General features: G+C 29.2%; 1 pseudogene; it reads right to left on the reverse strand.

The window, feature by feature from the left end:
* Positions 1-1,018: 1,018 nt before the first annotated feature.
* LOC114372670 lies at positions 1,019-7,132 on the reverse strand (annotated as a pseudogene).
* Between the last annotated feature and the right edge of the window lie 11,012 nt (positions 7,133-18,144).

Here is an 18,144-nt window from a genome sequence, read left to right on the forward strand (position 1 = left end):
ATAACTGTGTGAAAACTAAATTTGTTAACTCATAATATTATTATTTTTCCGCTAAAGTGAGCTAACACAGAAATTGTAGGGTCCAAGTCCAATTTAAACATAAGATAAGATAAGAGAGAAACATGCACTCGTACAAATATTACAACTACTATTATTACTTTTGACACTAAAATAGCAACACGAAATTTCTCTGAAGGTTCTGCCACACTTACAAGTAGAAAGCACGAATCCTCAAAAAGAAGCTCATATCATATGTCCACACAGGAAGGAATTGCAAGTACTTCAATGTTCCTGTACGGACAAAAGTTTCCAAAACTGTTCATGAAGATGGAAATTTCCAAGGAAATTTCTCAGGTTTCTATAAATTACCCTATTCAGCTGAAGCTAGTTCTTCAAATGATCCACCATCATATAGAAACCCTAATTTGTTACACCTACACCTTCTTCTCTCATTTTCTCATCATCACCAATCAACAACAACATGGCTAATTTGCAAGGAGGGCCTGACTTTGACAAAATCTTCCACTTCCTCTCCATTTGCATCCTTGCTTTCATCAATGAAGGCTCTTCCTCCCTCTCAAGTGCATTCATGAACGAGCCATGGTCATGGGGCATAAGCATTCCCATTAGTTTGTACGTGAAATTTGCACTTGAGATCCACACTCACCTTGGAATCTGTGTTGGGGTTGGAGTACCCTCTTTGGTCTATTGGGGTGCCACACGTGGTGCCATTGATTGGTACTGGGAAGCAGCATTGAAGTTCAACCATGAGATCTTCAAAACATGCCTTTTCAATGTTGTTATTGGGTTGCTACACTTGTTGGTGTCAAAGCTTGCTCATTACATCATTGAGTGGGTGAGGGATCACAAGCCGATGAACAACAAGGGTTTGTTGTCTCATTTGCTAGTGCTTGCAAACTTGGACTTGGAAGCACTCTCTAAACACCCTTTACTGAGGCCTATTTCTTTCAAGACTTTGTTCTTGAAGCTCATTGAGTTGCTTGTTGTGTTCTTCTACAATGGGAACATTTTGCTATTGAGTTGGTGCTTTTCAGGGCAGGTTTATAGTTATGAGGTTGGTAAGGCTATTTCTTGGGTTAGCTTGGGAAGTTCCATGTTTGTGTGGATCAAGTCTTTGGTCAGGGAACTGGGAGGAACACAACAGGAACCACTTGAAGAGAAGCCATGCATGAAGGTGGCGGAAGAGGATAATTGTTCTTCTCCAATTCAAAGTGTGGAGACCAAGGATGATCAAGCATTAATCTGCTCATCAGAATGTTGAGGGATGAGTAGTGGTGTCAATGGGTGACTCAATGAGGTGAAGGTGGAATTGGATGATAGTCTTAAGCAGTCAATTGTAATGACTAATGAGTGATGATCTATCTTTTGTATATATATATATGTGTGTCTTGTCATGTTAGTGCTATATGAGTACTAAATGTTGAAAACATTCCTTGATGTTGTCTAGAGGTAGACATGAGTTAGGGAATAAAGGTTAAGTATGTGCATGGATTGTTAATCCTGTCAATGTTTTCATGTATGAGGACTGTCTCAATTTGTTCTATAATTTCTTATTTTACTTGAGCTACATTCAAATGTAGAGTTGGTTGTAGTTTAAGAAATGAGTGTGTTTCTTTGATAACACCAAAATGGTCATAAATTATTTACTCAAATTAATCAATTACTTATTTCTTTTGTCATTTTAAATAAAAATGTATTATGAGCATTAATACATGTGTGGATTGATTAGGTACGAGGTTGTTTCCTTTTAACCTATAGTTTCGAGTTCAAATCATAAGTATGTAATTATATTAAGTGTTTAAAAAAATAGTTTCATCATTCATAATAATCATATTAAACTCAAGTAAGATTGTCTATCGATCATGAAGAATCTCTAAAAGACATGAACTTAGTTGTGCATGTGGCACTGGTGCTTTAGCTTCGAATTGCTGATTAAGATATTTGGCAGATAGACCAAAACAACCATAACCTTAAATGGATAAGAGACTTCAGTGTATTGGTTTGAGAAGCACATCAATTTAATCATAGTATTATTACGGTCTAACACATTTGGAGACCCTTTTTAGCAACCTTATCCCTAGTGAGTGCATTTTTTGTAAAATATTGTCCTCAACTAAACTTTGTATCGGTACTTTTACATTGGCTGCCAACAGCTCTTGGACATGGAAAGGTGCCCATTTCTCGATCCGTTAATTTATGTGGGTCATATCTCAAGATGAAGAGTAGGAAATGGAAGCCAAAATTTGAATAAATAGCCAATTCAGTGAAAACAAGGCAGAACTCACATAATTATCTTCCTCGTAACTTTCTGGATCAGGCAACTTGGAACCCCTAGTTGTCTGAAGAGTTGTATCATCTTCAGGGGGTACATGACATGAAGACATCTTCAAACTCCCTGTCTCAAAATTTGAAGCTCCTGATTAATTGATGTGGTTAGTACACCATTCAGCAAGGTTCACCACAAAGCCAGACAATTACAAACGGCCAGGCAATTACCAGATAAAAGCAAAATTTAGACAGTTTCAATAGGTAGTTAGTTTGGAGGACTAACCCTGGCATAGTGGTAAAGTTGTGCCTCAGTGACCAGTTGATCATAAGTTCAAATTTGAAAACAACCTCTTTGCATTTGTAAGGGCAAGGCTGTGTACAACGACCCTCGCTTATACCTTCGCGTAGTGAGGAGCCTCCGGCCACGGGTATATTAGTTCTTTTTTTCAACGGGTATATAGTTTGGAGTTAAAAAATAGGTCTAAGTTTGATTTTGTGCCTATTGAAGCTAAATCAAAATACACTGCCATTAATGGTAATAGTTCAAGTGCAACGTATGAAACCTCAAGAAACTTGCCGGCTATGTAAACAGACTCCACATACAGTTGAACGTCTGTTCTTATATATGGTTAACTTCATGAGCAATATGGTTTGTTTGGTCTGGATTTCACTCTTCTTCATGTTGGACACTTTAGTCTTCAGTAATTTAACAGTGGCTTCATATATGGTTCTCAGTTACATCATCATATGGAGGATCTGCTACAACATTCATTTCTAATACCCTAACTCTACCCTATTATTGAATATAGTTGGAAAGAAATGAAATCATTCTTAAAGGAGAAAATCCATGTTTTATATAATTTGTGATGAAAATAAATTTTGTCAAGAAAGCTTGGCAGTTGTCTGGATCATGCATATCAGTAACTAATTACAAGCAGTACTATACCTAAAGGCAGTTGTATTATTTTTGCACAAGAAAAGGCTGTAAGTGTAGGTTGGAAGAAATGCAGACAGGTTTCTTTTGCTATTACATAATTATTACACGTTGGAAGCATTCACACAGCTACAAGGGTACAGACTTTGCTCCTACATGAGGATAACTATCAATCATCTAATCCTCAAATGGCTCACTAGCACTTCAAAATTTCTTCCATCTATACCTATTTACTAACTGGAATTCGACCATACTTCTGATGAAATAAAGATGCTACATAGAAATGTTCAATCTTAACCTGCCTTGACAAAATCTTTACTAACTGTTTTCTCTTCTTTCTCATCCTGAAGTGCAGCACATCCAAGCAAGTATTGCATAGCAGAATACGAAAAAAGAAAAACAAGTTGCAGTAGTCTGCTAGTAGCCACATGAGACTGAATAAAATACATAAATAAAATTGGCAGAAACTTCCAAATTACTGATGAAATTGCAGGCATATATACCTTCCAAAGTTAATAGCCAAGTCCTCTTGTTAAAAGGTCAAACTCATGAGGAAAGAGAACATCACAACATGAACCAACTGTCCAAGAAATTAAGATAAATACATAATGTATCAATAGCATGACTGTTTATGTATGTAATAATGCTTGAATGTCAAATTTCTCATGTACTCTTTGAACTTTATGCCTGTATGAGGCTAGACAACTTTTTCTGGTTGACATTAAAAATAATATGAAAATAGTATAAATAAAATCGTTACTCTAGAAGTCCATTCAGATGCCATTACCATTACTTCCACCACCAAGACCATGAGGACAGGTAGGCCACAGATGGCAGGGTTGTACACCATCTCCACTTAGATGCCATAGATTCCTGCCAAGGAAAAAAAAAAAAGTCATTTATTGTAGCAAAAAATTGCTACTTATTATACAGTATGATCCAGCCACATTAGATCAAATGAAAAGAAACAAATCCTCATCAACAAATCCAGGTTCATCTTTCTGGCAATAATACCTTTAGTTAAATTGAGTTCATTACATCCACCTCATACTTGTAAGAAAAGAAAGTAGTCATGAGTCATGACTCATGACAAACACCTTTTGCACATAATCTCAAGTGCAAAGCCTGGTTATTGACCTCCAGTTACTGCCAGTAAAATCTTTCCATATATTTAGCCATCATAGATTCAGTCCCTCATAACTCATAAGCCTTACCATGCAGGCACTGACAAACAAATATAATCCTTTCTACAGCCAGCATTATACAGTAAATCCAGCGGCAACAATCAAATGGATTGAAGAATTACTACTGCAAACTAGGAGGATAAAACTAAATAACATGATGGGTTGAAAAAATCACTACTGATCAAGGTATGCATGTCATTGATAAAATCAAACTCATACAAAGTCGACGGGCTAAATATCATAGGCAAAGCTCTTACCAGCATTTCAATTAAAATCTTGAATTACAAAACTCTAGCACAATGCCATCACCTGGAAAACTAAACAAAAATTATCAGGTACTTAAGAAACAGCGGGAGCAGGAAAAATTCCTAATATTCTGCGAATATCTTCCAAGTCTTCATCAAAATGCCACTCATAATACACACACATAAGATCACTGCACTGCATGCCATCGCGAACAGCCCAGGGGAAGTAGTGCTGATAAAACAGTTTCCTCTGCTTATCACTGAACCTTGCAGTGCCTCCTAGAACAGACAGCAAGCACATGGGAAGGTGCATCTGCTCAAGCTCAATCACCTTCAGTGCTGTCTCCCCAACCAAGTTGGTAGGAAGCTCAAAAAGGGTGTGCCAGAAGTCATGCACTTCACGAGCCCTCGTGGCTACATAGGCCAATTCTTCAGTGTCCATGAACCTAACAGGTGGTCTCTATCATCTGGCGAAAAGTTCCTTGATCCCATGAATCTAGCATAGGCAGCACCAAATGTGTTTGCTGGCAGGTCCCAAGCATGTCCTACTTCTGCAGATACAACACGAGGACGATCCAATAGTACTGCCTATAAAACAATATCATTAACAAAAAAAAAATGGACTGGTCTTCATTAATTGCTAATTGTTTAGCATAAGATAGAATTATATCAAATTATAATCAGAAAATCAATAACAAAAATATGGAAATCAACCAAAAAGAGACAAGAGTAATATATTCATCTATGAAATTACAAGCACCAGTCAAGTTCCTAAAGTGAAAAAAAATAATTTGAATAGTTAGAATTGTCATCAAACGGTCATTTTAGACATTGGAATTACAAAAGTAAGGACTAAAATACCCATTTTTTATGTCTACATAGGACTAAAATAAATTTTTATACTGTCAATCGCTCACAAGTCATCCTAATTATGATTTTTAAGTTAGTAATTAGTGTCAAAGTAAAGAAACTTATTATACATGACAATCTCTAGTTGAATGACGATGTAAAAAACTTTTATTTTTTAGACTAAAATGAAGTTCTTTTATAACTACAATGCATGCCTTAAACTCGGATTAAATTACTGAGCTCATAATTTCAAAGACTGATTTTTCAAAGTAAAAAACCATTTGGAGTTTAACTTCTATGCAATTTATATACGGTCGATCAGTCAGAAATTACGTAGCTATAACTTGTAAGTAATTATCGTAAAAATGAAAAAATAAAAGGTGCTAGCAACATATTCTCTAACAGAGTCCTCCTAACACACTTTATTATTGATTGAATTTTTTTGAAAACTACAAAATCATGAGTGAGTCATTTAATAAGATTGGGAAAATACATAAACTTATCATGCATGAAAATTGTGGTAAATGACAGTGTAAATACAGTAATGTTACTACTTACTCAAACATTTAAACTAAAAAATAACAATAGATTGGTCTTAGCACAAGATAAAATTACAAAATCATAAGTAGAAACTGAGTGTTAAAAACATGGAAATTAAGCAAAAGAGAAAGGGAAGAGAAAATGTAACTGACCCTTCCTTCAGGGCAATTTTTCATCCTTTGAAAAACCCTCTGGAAAGCAGGTTTTCCGGTCGTTTCTTCGAGGATCCAACAACGCTCCCACCGCCGCCTGCTGCCACGTGTTCAGCCGTATTCTACCACCTTCCAACAACGCTCGAGAGTTGAATTATCTGCTAAAAATATTAACAATTAATACTTAGCATTTGCCCATAAAAATAAAAATAATACAAGGTCTTAGTTTTTTATTAAGAAAATAGTGTGATCGATGGGTGATTTGATTTGATTCAGAAACGAATTGATGAATTTTGAGGATGAGAAAACGAAAGCGAAGCAACGAAATGTTGAAAGTTGAGAAGCTCCTTTCAGGGTAAGGAGTTTGGCGCCTCTTCTTGTTCTAGCCCACGAAGAAAGCACAACCAGCTTTTTTTTTTTTTTTTTAGTTGCAAATTTTACCATCAAATTTTCTTAAATTTGTGAATTTTATTATTTAACTTTTCTTTCCACAAATTTTACGGATAAATTTTTTATTTTTTTCACATTTTATTGCTGACATGCTATCTAAATTTTTTTTAAAAGAAAGATAAAATAAAGTTGTTTTGTAACCAATGTAATAATAAAATGAGCAAAAATCAAAACGTTGAATAGTAAATTTTGCACAATAATAAAAGTTGAATTGTAAAATTTACTAAAATAAATTTAAGTAGTAAAATCCATTAAAAGTTAGGTAATAAAATTTACAACTAAATTATTTTTTTCTTCCTTATTTAATTTCATTTTGCACAAATCAATAATTAAATTTAAGAACTTAATAGCATGCATACATAAAATTGTTTATAATATAAATAACTTTTTAGTTTTTACCTTTTAATATGATTATTAAAGTGATTATTATAAATAATGCTGAAAAATGAATGTTGCACATAACCCAAAGTTTCTCCAACCAAGTTCCATTATCTGTTAGAGATTTGTGTACCAATAAATATTAATTTGTTGATTTTATTGGAACAATAAAAATAATATAGACATTTTTTACTGTGTAATCAGCAGATGAATATATATATATATATATATATTACTGATTAAATCTTTATTTATATTCGGTAAATTACTTCGCAGGCCCTCAACTATTTGGTTATTTTAATTAGGTTACTAAATTATGACTTTTTCTTGCATTTAGGTTCTTAAACTTAAATTTGTTTTTAATTGAGTCCTCTGTAAGTTCTGTTTCAAATTAAAAATTATCTGTCATAGTCAATTGTGTGAATTTGCAACAAGTTTACTATAGGTAAAGCCTAGAGAGACTTTCAAAGGAATACTTAGATTAGGTTGAGTGAACCTACAAATGTGAAAATATTAATTGAAGAACTTAATTAAGAATAATAAGTTAAAAATCTATAGAGGTGAAAATATTAATTTGAAGATATGAGAATACTCGATGTAGACCTAAAGAGGTGACTATGCTAAATTGAGGGACTAATTAGGTTTTTGCTATTATTTTTCTAGAATGGTAGTTAGATGGAAGAATCCAATTTTAAAAAAAAAAATACAAGTTGAAGGACCTAATTAATAACAATAGTTCAAAGACCTATTTAAAAATTGTCAAATAATTCCGAGACTTATAGAATAATTTAACCTAATTAATTTAAAGGATCTAACTTAATTAAAAGTTCATTTTGAATAGATTAAGTCTACAGACTTTCATAAAAAAAATAAAACATTATGATAATTCAATGTATAAATTTAATTTAAGTATAATATAACTTTCTAAGATATGAATAAATGTTAATTGTAAGATTACTTAACCGAAATGCCTATTTTATCTAAATTTTATTGTGCATTCGATATCAAAATAGTCAACGATTTGATTTTTTAAATTTAATAATATTAAAAGTTATTAAGTAAAACATTTTCAGAGTAATGTCATATCATCCTACTAAATGTTCCTACAAATTCTCCTTCTACCTTTAATAGTAAGAATTAAATAAAAAATAAATGCATTTAAAGTATATTTGGATGGAGAAATTTTAAATTCTAAGAATTTCAAATTCTTCAATTGAAATTTTTTTATTTTCAAAATTTTGTGTTTGAATAAAAAAAATTAAAATTATGAGAATGAAAAAAATGAATGAAAAAAAAGAAAACATGGTTGGTGTGCTAGTTATACGTGTTCCTTTATGTTCACACCCGATCGATATATTTTAGGAGCTCAGATGGTTTCTTGAAGAAGACTGTAATAAGAGAATTTCAATTTCTCACCTTTTAGAAGAAAATTGAAATTCCAGATTTTTAGTTGTTTAAAATTCTGTTTTAAAATTCCAAAATTTTAAATTCTTCATAAAAAAACATCCAAACAATGAATTCTAAATTACAGAAATTTAAATTCTCTGATAAATTACTTTCCTCAGTTAAAATTCTCTATCCAAACGCACTCTTAATGTCTTAAAAAAATAAAATACATTCATATTTTTACCTCTTAATTGAAATAACTTTATCTCCGTTTATATACAGAGGTGGGTGGGGTGGGGGGGGGGGGGGAGAATTGACAATGTAGTTCAATAGTATGTTGATCTCCATCTCTACTCAATTCTCATGACATCATTCACTCCCTCATTAACAAAGTTCAAAAGGATAAGTATTTTATTTACACTTCGTTTTTTCTCAATATACCCCTCATTTTTATTTTTTCATATTTTGAGAATATCTTTTTTTGTAAAACCTACAATAGAAGCCTAACTAGAGTACCTTGGGCCCTCGATTAGGGATAAGTGTTACTTTTGTATGGGCCTGAATGCTTACAAGCACTTGTAGGTGCAATCAAGCCCATACATGTTTTGAAACATTATATTAGAGTTTCCTTAAGCTATATAAGTCGTAATTTCATGACATTTAAGTTATATCCTTTTGAACAAACCATATTTGTAACAATGTTAGTTTTCTTAATGCTAGATTAAATTATTTTAATTATATCACGAGAGAAATTAAATTTATTTTATATGGTCAAAAAATATAAATTAAATGGATGTTATATGTTGCTAGTGTGTTGTGGGCTAAGTTGTGTTGTACTTTTGTTTTGGGGCCTTAATATGAGTAAGGGTAGTTAGAAGGAAGGGGTCTTTAGAGGAAAACCCTTAAACTATCCCAAAATTCCTCCTCCGGTGACAAAAAGAAAGTTGAAGGCTCAACCTCCCCAAGACACCCAATCTTTCTATAACATCCCAAAGACACTGATGAGGGTGGGAAGTGATCTCCAATGCACAAGAGATGTGGCACAAACAAGGAGTGGCTTCTAGCAGACTTCCAGCGGGAGGAATACATGAAAGGATCGATACACACCCAAGTATATAAGATTCAATCTATAATATTCATTGCATTAATTATTTTTGGACTAAAAATATCTCTCATTAAAAGAAGAAAAAAATGAATTGACAAACCATTAGAAGATGTGAAATTATTAATGACAATGATAGTTTTGGAAAAAAAATTATAAATTTAAGACAAATTTATTGCTACCAATTAAATTAACCATTTTCCCTAATTTTGATGAATTAGGTACCTGGGTCTTATATATAGGAACATAGGGAGTATTGTCTATACCAAACAGATGTATATACTTTTGGGTAGCCTATCACTTAAGGACTTCATAGTTAAACGTGTTTGATTTAGAATAATTATGAGATGAGTGATATTTTAGAAAGTTTTCATAGAAGTGTGAATGAGGACAAAACACGTTAAAAAGTCTTGTGTTTGTTTATAAGAATAATCAATAATTTCAAAAGCAGTCGAGCGTTACAAAGTGGTATCAGTGCAGATTCTCTCTTCCAATATGGTGTGGTTCAAGGACAAATCAAGCAAAAGCTGGTGGATATGTAAAATCCCTAACACTGATAAGGGTGAGGAGTGATTATCAGTGCACAAGAGATGTCGCACGGACAAGGAATAACTCCTGACAGGCTTCCGGCAGGAGGGATACATGAACAAATCGAATACACACTCAAATGAAAGAGATATAAAGATTGTGCATGTATGGGATTTTATAGTTAATGACGACTTCAAAGAAGTAATTGATATTACCTATACCAACAAGATATATATATCTACTTTCGGTAATCTATCACTTAAGGACTTAATAGTTAAACATATTTTACTTGAAATAATTATTGATTAGTGACATTTTGGAAAATTTCCTAAGAAGCGTGTGAATGAGGATAAAACACTCTAAAATGTATTCTATTGATTTGTGGGAACAATCAAATGTTACACTTTCTCTCAATCTCCCTCATTTCTCTAGAAAGAATTTTGGAGTCTCCTCACAACCCACTACTTTCCTCTCTTCCTTGGAATCTTTGTGAATTCATTGTTGTGGTAAATTACTTCTTCCTTCTCTTATTTTTCTCTTCCATGATCTAACCTAAGGAAGGACTCTCATGGTAAGAAGAATCTATTTGGAGTTTTGTTTTTGAGATATTTAGAGTGCTCTTATAGTATGAGTTGTTAGTGGGTTAAAGCTCACGCCTTTGGTTCAAAGTACCAAGGTTTAAGACAACAAGATGCAAGAGAAACTCACTTGATTTTTTATGTTTTTATAGAATTGATAATGGACCATGATTATTATTGAATTGTGTTTGATTCATGAAACATGTTCTTGATGATATTTCAGGTTGAGCTTGAATGTGAAATTTTGGATGTATGGTGATTGATGAAATAAATCTATAATTTTTGGAATGAATTTGATTGTTGTGAATGTATCTTTGATGTTGGAAACATTAAATGAATGTCAAATTTTGGTTTGGATGTATGGTGACTGTATCTTTAATCTTAAAATAAAAAAACATTTATGAAAAAAATAGTGACCTTAAAATTTACAATACTTCTATTCAGTATGAAAATAAAATGAAACATATAAAGTTTAAATAAGAGGCGACAATATACTTTTAAATAAATATTGATTTATAATTAAGAAAATATATAAATAGAACAAGACAAAAATTAGTGCATTCTCTAATTATTTTTTTAAGAAGTTATAATTGTATACTTTTTGGGAGGTATATCTATCACCAGTGGTAAGAGAAATATGAAGAGAGAGAGATTTGAGGTGAAATGAAAGGTGTGATAAAAAAGACCGACAAAAATGCTAAAAAAAACAAAAAAAAATTGAAAAAAATTATATATATATACACACCTTGTCTATACTTTTTTAAGGGGTGGTCTCATATATAGGTATTTAAGTATATGTATTTTTTTATAAAAGTATGATATATCTTTTTGAAATTTGTTAAAATTATATTATTTGGTTAATATAATAAAGCATTTCTTTAACAATTTTTTTATACAATATATATTTACCTTTTTTAATAGTTCATATAAGGAGTGTTGTCTATAAATTTGTATCAAGGTGTAAAATATCAAGACTGGATCGTTTGTAGGTGTATTCATGGGTTGAGTTGGTTTAGATTTTGGGAAAAAATGAAATTTGAATTTATTGATTTTAATTTGTTTGGTTTGTTTTGGATTTTAGTTTTTTTTTTTCAAACTGAATCAAATCAAACCAATGATGAGTGGATTGGTTTGATTTGGATAATGAGATATCTAATAAATAAATATTTTGAAAAAATATAAAATAAATTTATCCTAAGATTAACAGATAATCTTATCACATATATTAAATTAGTCAAATCATCATGAAAATGTTCAAAGGTTAAAGTTGTATGTTGAATGTCAAAAGAAATGCACAAAATGACATAAAAGTATAAGTAATTTTAAAATTTTTAAAATAATAAAATTAATATATATATATATATGGTTCGGTTCAGATTAATTTGAATTTGAAAATTCTTAATCCTTTACCCAAATCGATTGTCATTGGTTTAATTAGTTTAGTTTGAATTAGACCCGAACTAGAAAAAAAATCTAAACTAATTTAATTGAGTTGGTTTAAATCGTCGGATTGATCCAAACCAATGAACAACCCAACATTTATGGATGATGATTAATTAAGTTAAGAAAATACGATAAATTAATTATCAATATTATATGTTTTTTGGTTTCTAATATAAGTTTTTTTTATCTCAAATATAAAAAAAATCAATTAATTTTATCTTATTTAAAGTATTATCTCTAAAATGTTCATCAATGAAGTTTTAGTTTTAATTTTTGTATTCCTGATATCAAAATTCAATAAAAAAAAACGAGATTAAAAAATATTTTTATATATATTTGAAATTAGAGGGAGTACCTATTGGAGCTACGGAGTTTTCCAAACCAATAAACCACGTCAAAAGAACCTTTGATGTAAAAGCTGGAACTACTTGGTTGGTGCTTCTTCAATAAAGGCCACTTGATCTTAGGATGAAAACAAGTCTCGTGTATCTGGTTAGATGGTACTTTCTCCAATATTAAATATAATAAAAAAACATTTTTTTTTTCAAATTCTCAATTGGTATCAAATATAGGAAAAAATACATTCTTTTAAATATAATAAAATTTTAACTAATTTTTTTATTTAATATTATTATTTTTAAAATATCATTTATTTAGTTTATGTGTTAGTTTCAATAAGTTTTTCTTATCTATGATATCAAGTTTCAATAAAAAATAATTAGAGAAAAATATTTTTTAATTAAAATTGATGTAATTAAATATAATTAATTAACTTTTTTGATTAGTGTGTCATTTCTTTTTATTATTATATTTGAGGATGGGAGTATAAGAAAATTTTAATTACTTAAATAATTTTATCTTAATTAATGTTGTTATCTCTAAAATATCGTTAATTTTAATATTTGTTTATTCTTGATATCAAATTTAATAAAAGATAAGTTGAAAAATAAAAAATAAGGTATCAATTTAAGCCTACTTTATTTAATGTTATTAATTCTAAAATATTTTTCCATTTAACTGAGGTATCAATTTCAACAATATTTCCTTATTTTTTATATCAAATTCTAATAAAAAAATAAGTTTAGAAGAAAATTTTGTTTAAATTAAAATTGATGTAATTAAATGTGATTAATTAATTTTTTTAATTTTATCTGAAAAAACTAATTTTCTTAATTAATGTATTTTTTTATATTTGATATTATAAAATATTTTTAATTGGAATTGATGTAATTAAATAAAGTTAATTAACTCTTTTGAATTAATATGATTTTTTTGTCCTTTTTATATTCACGATGAGACGAAAAAATGTGGTTCGTATCCTGCTGCACTCTTTTGCACGCGGAAGTGCACATACATTGCATGCACAGTACGCAAGATAAAATATAGCTCTGAGATAGGAATAGGGAAGGACCACTGTGCATAGATATTAGGTAAATACTAGTAAAGAGTGAAACCTAAATTTAAAAGCTTCAGTAGGCTACAATTGCCACTGACATGCAGCAGTGTACTCTTGGCATGCAGGATGGTTCAGTAAGTTTAGAGAATGACGCCCTTATCATTTGTTTGGTGCATTATGGTGGTGATGGAACATTACACTGTTCCTCCTACTGCTGAACCCTTTTGTATTCATATCACATCTCATGTTTATTTTTTTGGTTATAATAATATAATAATATCATGCATATCTCATATCCATGTTGCAGTACCGATAAAAGCTTTTCAGTGCATGCCAAAGAAGACTAATACCTCCTTGATATTAGTAAGCTGCTGTTACTACTTACTGCTTTTCACAAGAACTAAATGCAGTTCATGTTAAAACTAAATTTGTAATTAATGTACCTGTTGGGTGAAATGTATAAGTTATCTATCTAGACTTAAATTTAAAATATTACTTAAACCTGAATAGGTTTACGTGTTTGATAATAATTATTAATATCTGTTTAAATGTTTTTTAAGAGTTGTGTTTAAATGTTTTAATAGTTTATAATTTTATTTTTATATTTGTAGTAAAAAAATCATATTATTTTTAATTTATAAAAGAAATAATATAAGACAAAAAAAAATATGGATAAAACACTCTTTTAAGTTACTGAAATTTGAAGATATAACATTGTTACGTAGTATTTGAAAATAACTTTTTTTTAAAAGCTCCTAAAATATAATCCGTCAATTATGTTAGTTTTAAATTCAAAAAATTACAACTTAAATAATAATATTAATATATATTTAAGAATTAAATTAATAATACTCATTAAATTTAATAACTTATTTTTATCCTCAAAATTCATTTTGAATTTCTTTACTTTAAATTAATATATGAACGTTTTACACTTTTAAAAAATGGTGTTTAAGAAAGTTTGATATTTAAATCTATCTATTTATATCTTGATCTATATGCATGTATTAAATATTTTATATTATTGAATTTCTATAATTAATTTTAGTTAATTTAACATTCTTTTATAAAATGAATAAATAAAAACATGTGTAATAATTATAAATTTAGCATATACACTTATATAGTAATACATTTTATGTTATTAAATTGATATAGTTAATTTTTTAGATACATATTGATTTTATTTTTGTATAAAATAAATAAATAAAAATAGGTGAAATAATTATAATTTTAAATTGAATCGAGTTGACTTGCTGAATTAAATTGTTTGTGGGTTTAAATTGAATCAATTTAAAACTAAAAATAAATATTCTTATCAAACTGTTGAATCAAATTTCATTCAGCTTAATTCATTCTCAACCGAGACATAAACAAAAAAAAATTAATTTCAGTACTTTAGGCATCCGCCACTGGGGTGTTCCTGTGTTGGTTTTAAAAAAAATTCACATCCATTGTTTGGGGTCATTCTGTCTCTATGCATGCTTATGCTTCCTTTGGCCTTTTGAATTTTGTGTGTGTGATGATGGAGTGGGAGAATCATACGCGTGCAATAGTAGTATTAATTAGTACTCAAATTTATTAACTACGTGAGGTGATTCTTAATTTTGTCTTTCTTATTGTGATATTGGGTAAATATTCATTTTTTTCCCTTAATGTATAATTTGCTAATAAATATTTCATTAAAAAATAAAAATACAAAATTTAGTTTCTAAAAATGTAAAAAATGTAATAAATATGTTCTGTTGTTAACTTCTGTTTGTCACCGTTAATAAAATAGTCTACGTGATACGGAGGGACAAATTTGTCAGTGAAATAATTGTTAACTTGCATTGTCAGTCTAAAGATATATTTATCATAATATTTTTTTGACTTGTTGTCTTCCCACCCCGCTGACAAATGCGTTCCTGGAAAATAAAAATATAAAATTTAGTCCTTGAAAATATAAAAAATGCGACAAATATATATGAACGTTAATAATAGATTGTGACTAATTATTATTATTATTATGTGTTTATGATTTACTGCTCCTATTAATTTAGTACTTTTGTAATATATTTTTTAAATTTCCTTTTAATATATATATTTTTATTATTTTGATTTCCTTGTCAAACCTTAATATTTTGTATTAAAAAAACTTTTTCTTATATCTTATAATTCTATCAAATTTCTCACTTTTAATCTTTAAAATTATTTCATATCACAATTTCAACTTAAGTGTCCTCATATTTAGATTGAAAATAATATGTCGAGAGTTATGAGTAGAAAAAATACAACCAGCCGCGGGACCAAATTTATTTATTTATTTATTTTTTTAAAAAAATTAATCAACTATTTTTTTTAAAAAATCTCACAAGATTTAAACTAGATAAATCTAAAATGGAATTATAAGTCTTTTTTTCTTAATCAATAATATATATATATATATATATATATATATATATATATATATATATATATACACCTCAAATATAAAATAATCTCTTGGATAAACCTTATGTGTTTCCATTCGAGATAACACTTATTATACATAATATGAAATCAAATGAACATAGTTACTAACAAATAAAAAACCCAAATAGATCTAAATAAAAAAATACAATAATGTTCAAACTAATACAAATATTTCTTCTTTGTCTTTGGGACGTAGAGTTGTATCTCTCGTTGATGTAGGGACTGCAGCGACCTTACATTCCATTTGATATACTGTGGCAAAGTACGTAATAAAAATTAGTAATTAATCGAAGAAACAAAAAAATTCAAAAAAAATAAAAGACTTTTATTTTTTTAAATGGTAACTCAATTTTTTTATATCATAAAACTAAAGAATTTTATTTTATTTTGGAAAATAAGTAGTTATATTGATTAATTAAAAAACTAATTAATAATTTGACACATGGATAAATATATAGATAATGAAAATATAAGAGTTCAAATCTTAAGTTGTATTCTACTGTTTCTTAATCCCTATTTTCATAGCTTCTCTCATATACAATTCATTATTAACGTGTGGATATACTTGTTGCACTTCTTATACTTTCGGGAACTAAATTTTATATTTTCATCTTTCAGGGACGCAATTGTTAGCGAAGTGGGAAGACGAAAAGTCAAAAAAAATACTATGACAAATATGCCCCTATATTGACAATCTAGGTCGACAATTATTTCAATGACAAATTTATCCTTCTGTGCCACGTAGGTTATTTTATTAACGATGAAGGACGAAAGTTAACGACAGGTAGGGGTGGGAATAGGCTAGGCTGGCCTACAGGGGCCTACGACCTGGCCTACATAAAGTCTGACCTAGCCTGACCTATTTAATTAAAAGGCTAGACTCAAACTTTTTTTAAATCCTATTAAATTAAATAGACCAGACTTGGGCTTATTAAAAAGTCTTATAAGCCTGATAGGCCGGCCTATATATATATATATATATACTTATATTATTTTTTGGATATAATTAATATTATTTTTTAAAAAACTAGCAGATTCCATCTCTATAATTAAGTAAAATTTTAATTACAAGGTGTGAGTCAGGTGTTTCTTTATATTTCTCATTTTTTTATTAGTTTTCCTATTTCTGTTAACAGTTCTTTTTTTTATTCCTATTAGGTTTCCTTTTTTCTTTTATTACGTTTCTGTATTCTAGAGCAAATAAAAATCATATCCTATCATAATTCATATCCTATTACGTTCCTATACAAAAATCATATCCTATCATAATTCATATCCTATTACGTTCCTATTCAAAAATCATATCCTTTTTCTATCATTTTTTTTTAACTTTCTTATTACGTTCCTAACCAAACAAAAATAATATCCTATCATATCCTATTAAGTTCCTATACAAAAATCATATCATTTTTCTATTAGGTTTCTTTTTTTTTTTTAACTTTCCTATTACGTTCCTAACCAAACAAAAATCATATCTTTTTCACTTAAAGCTTTTTGATAGAGGTAATTAACATTCTGTGTTTAGCCTATTATAAAAGGTGTGTTGTTTTTTTTTTTGTAAAAAACAACTAGGAATATTAAAGATTTAATGTGGAGAAGACTTTTAAATAGGCTACCAAGCCAGACTAGGCTTTTAAAAAGGCGAGGCCGAGCCAAAATAAAAGTATTTGATAGACTATAGGCCAGGCTCAGGCCTTTTAAAGCCTGGCCTATTCCCACCCCTAATGACAGGATATATTTGTCATACTTTTTACACTTTCAGGGACTAAATTTTGTATTTTCATCTTCCAGGGACGCATTTGTCAATGAATTACACATTGAGGGACAAAAATGACTATTTACCTTATAATATTATATTGGTTTAATGGTAAAATTTGTCTTTTTACTTTACTTATTACACTAAATCGATCTTTTTATTTTTTAATTTTCTAGTTGAGTCATCCTATATTTCAAAATATACTATTTTAGTCCTAGAGTTGATTTTAATCGTTAACTAACCCTTGACCGTTAAATTTTAAACATTGAATAGACTAAAAAGTTGACCAATATTTTCTTAAAAAATAAAAATGTAAAAAAATACTTAAGAAAGGACTAAAACCATAGTTTTTGGAGTAAGAAACACATTCTTTTATAATTACACTCAAGTGCTCATTTGAATATTTGGTACAAAATATAGTGTTAACATAAGTTTTATGTAAAAATAATTTAAAATTCAAATTTTATTATTTTTTAATTT

Source organism: Glycine soja, chromosome 2 (genome assembly GCF_004193775.1).
Source record: "Glycine soja cultivar W05 chromosome 2, ASM419377v2, whole genome shotgun sequence".
NCBI lineage: Eukaryota > Viridiplantae > Streptophyta > Magnoliopsida > Fabales > Fabaceae > Glycine > Glycine soja.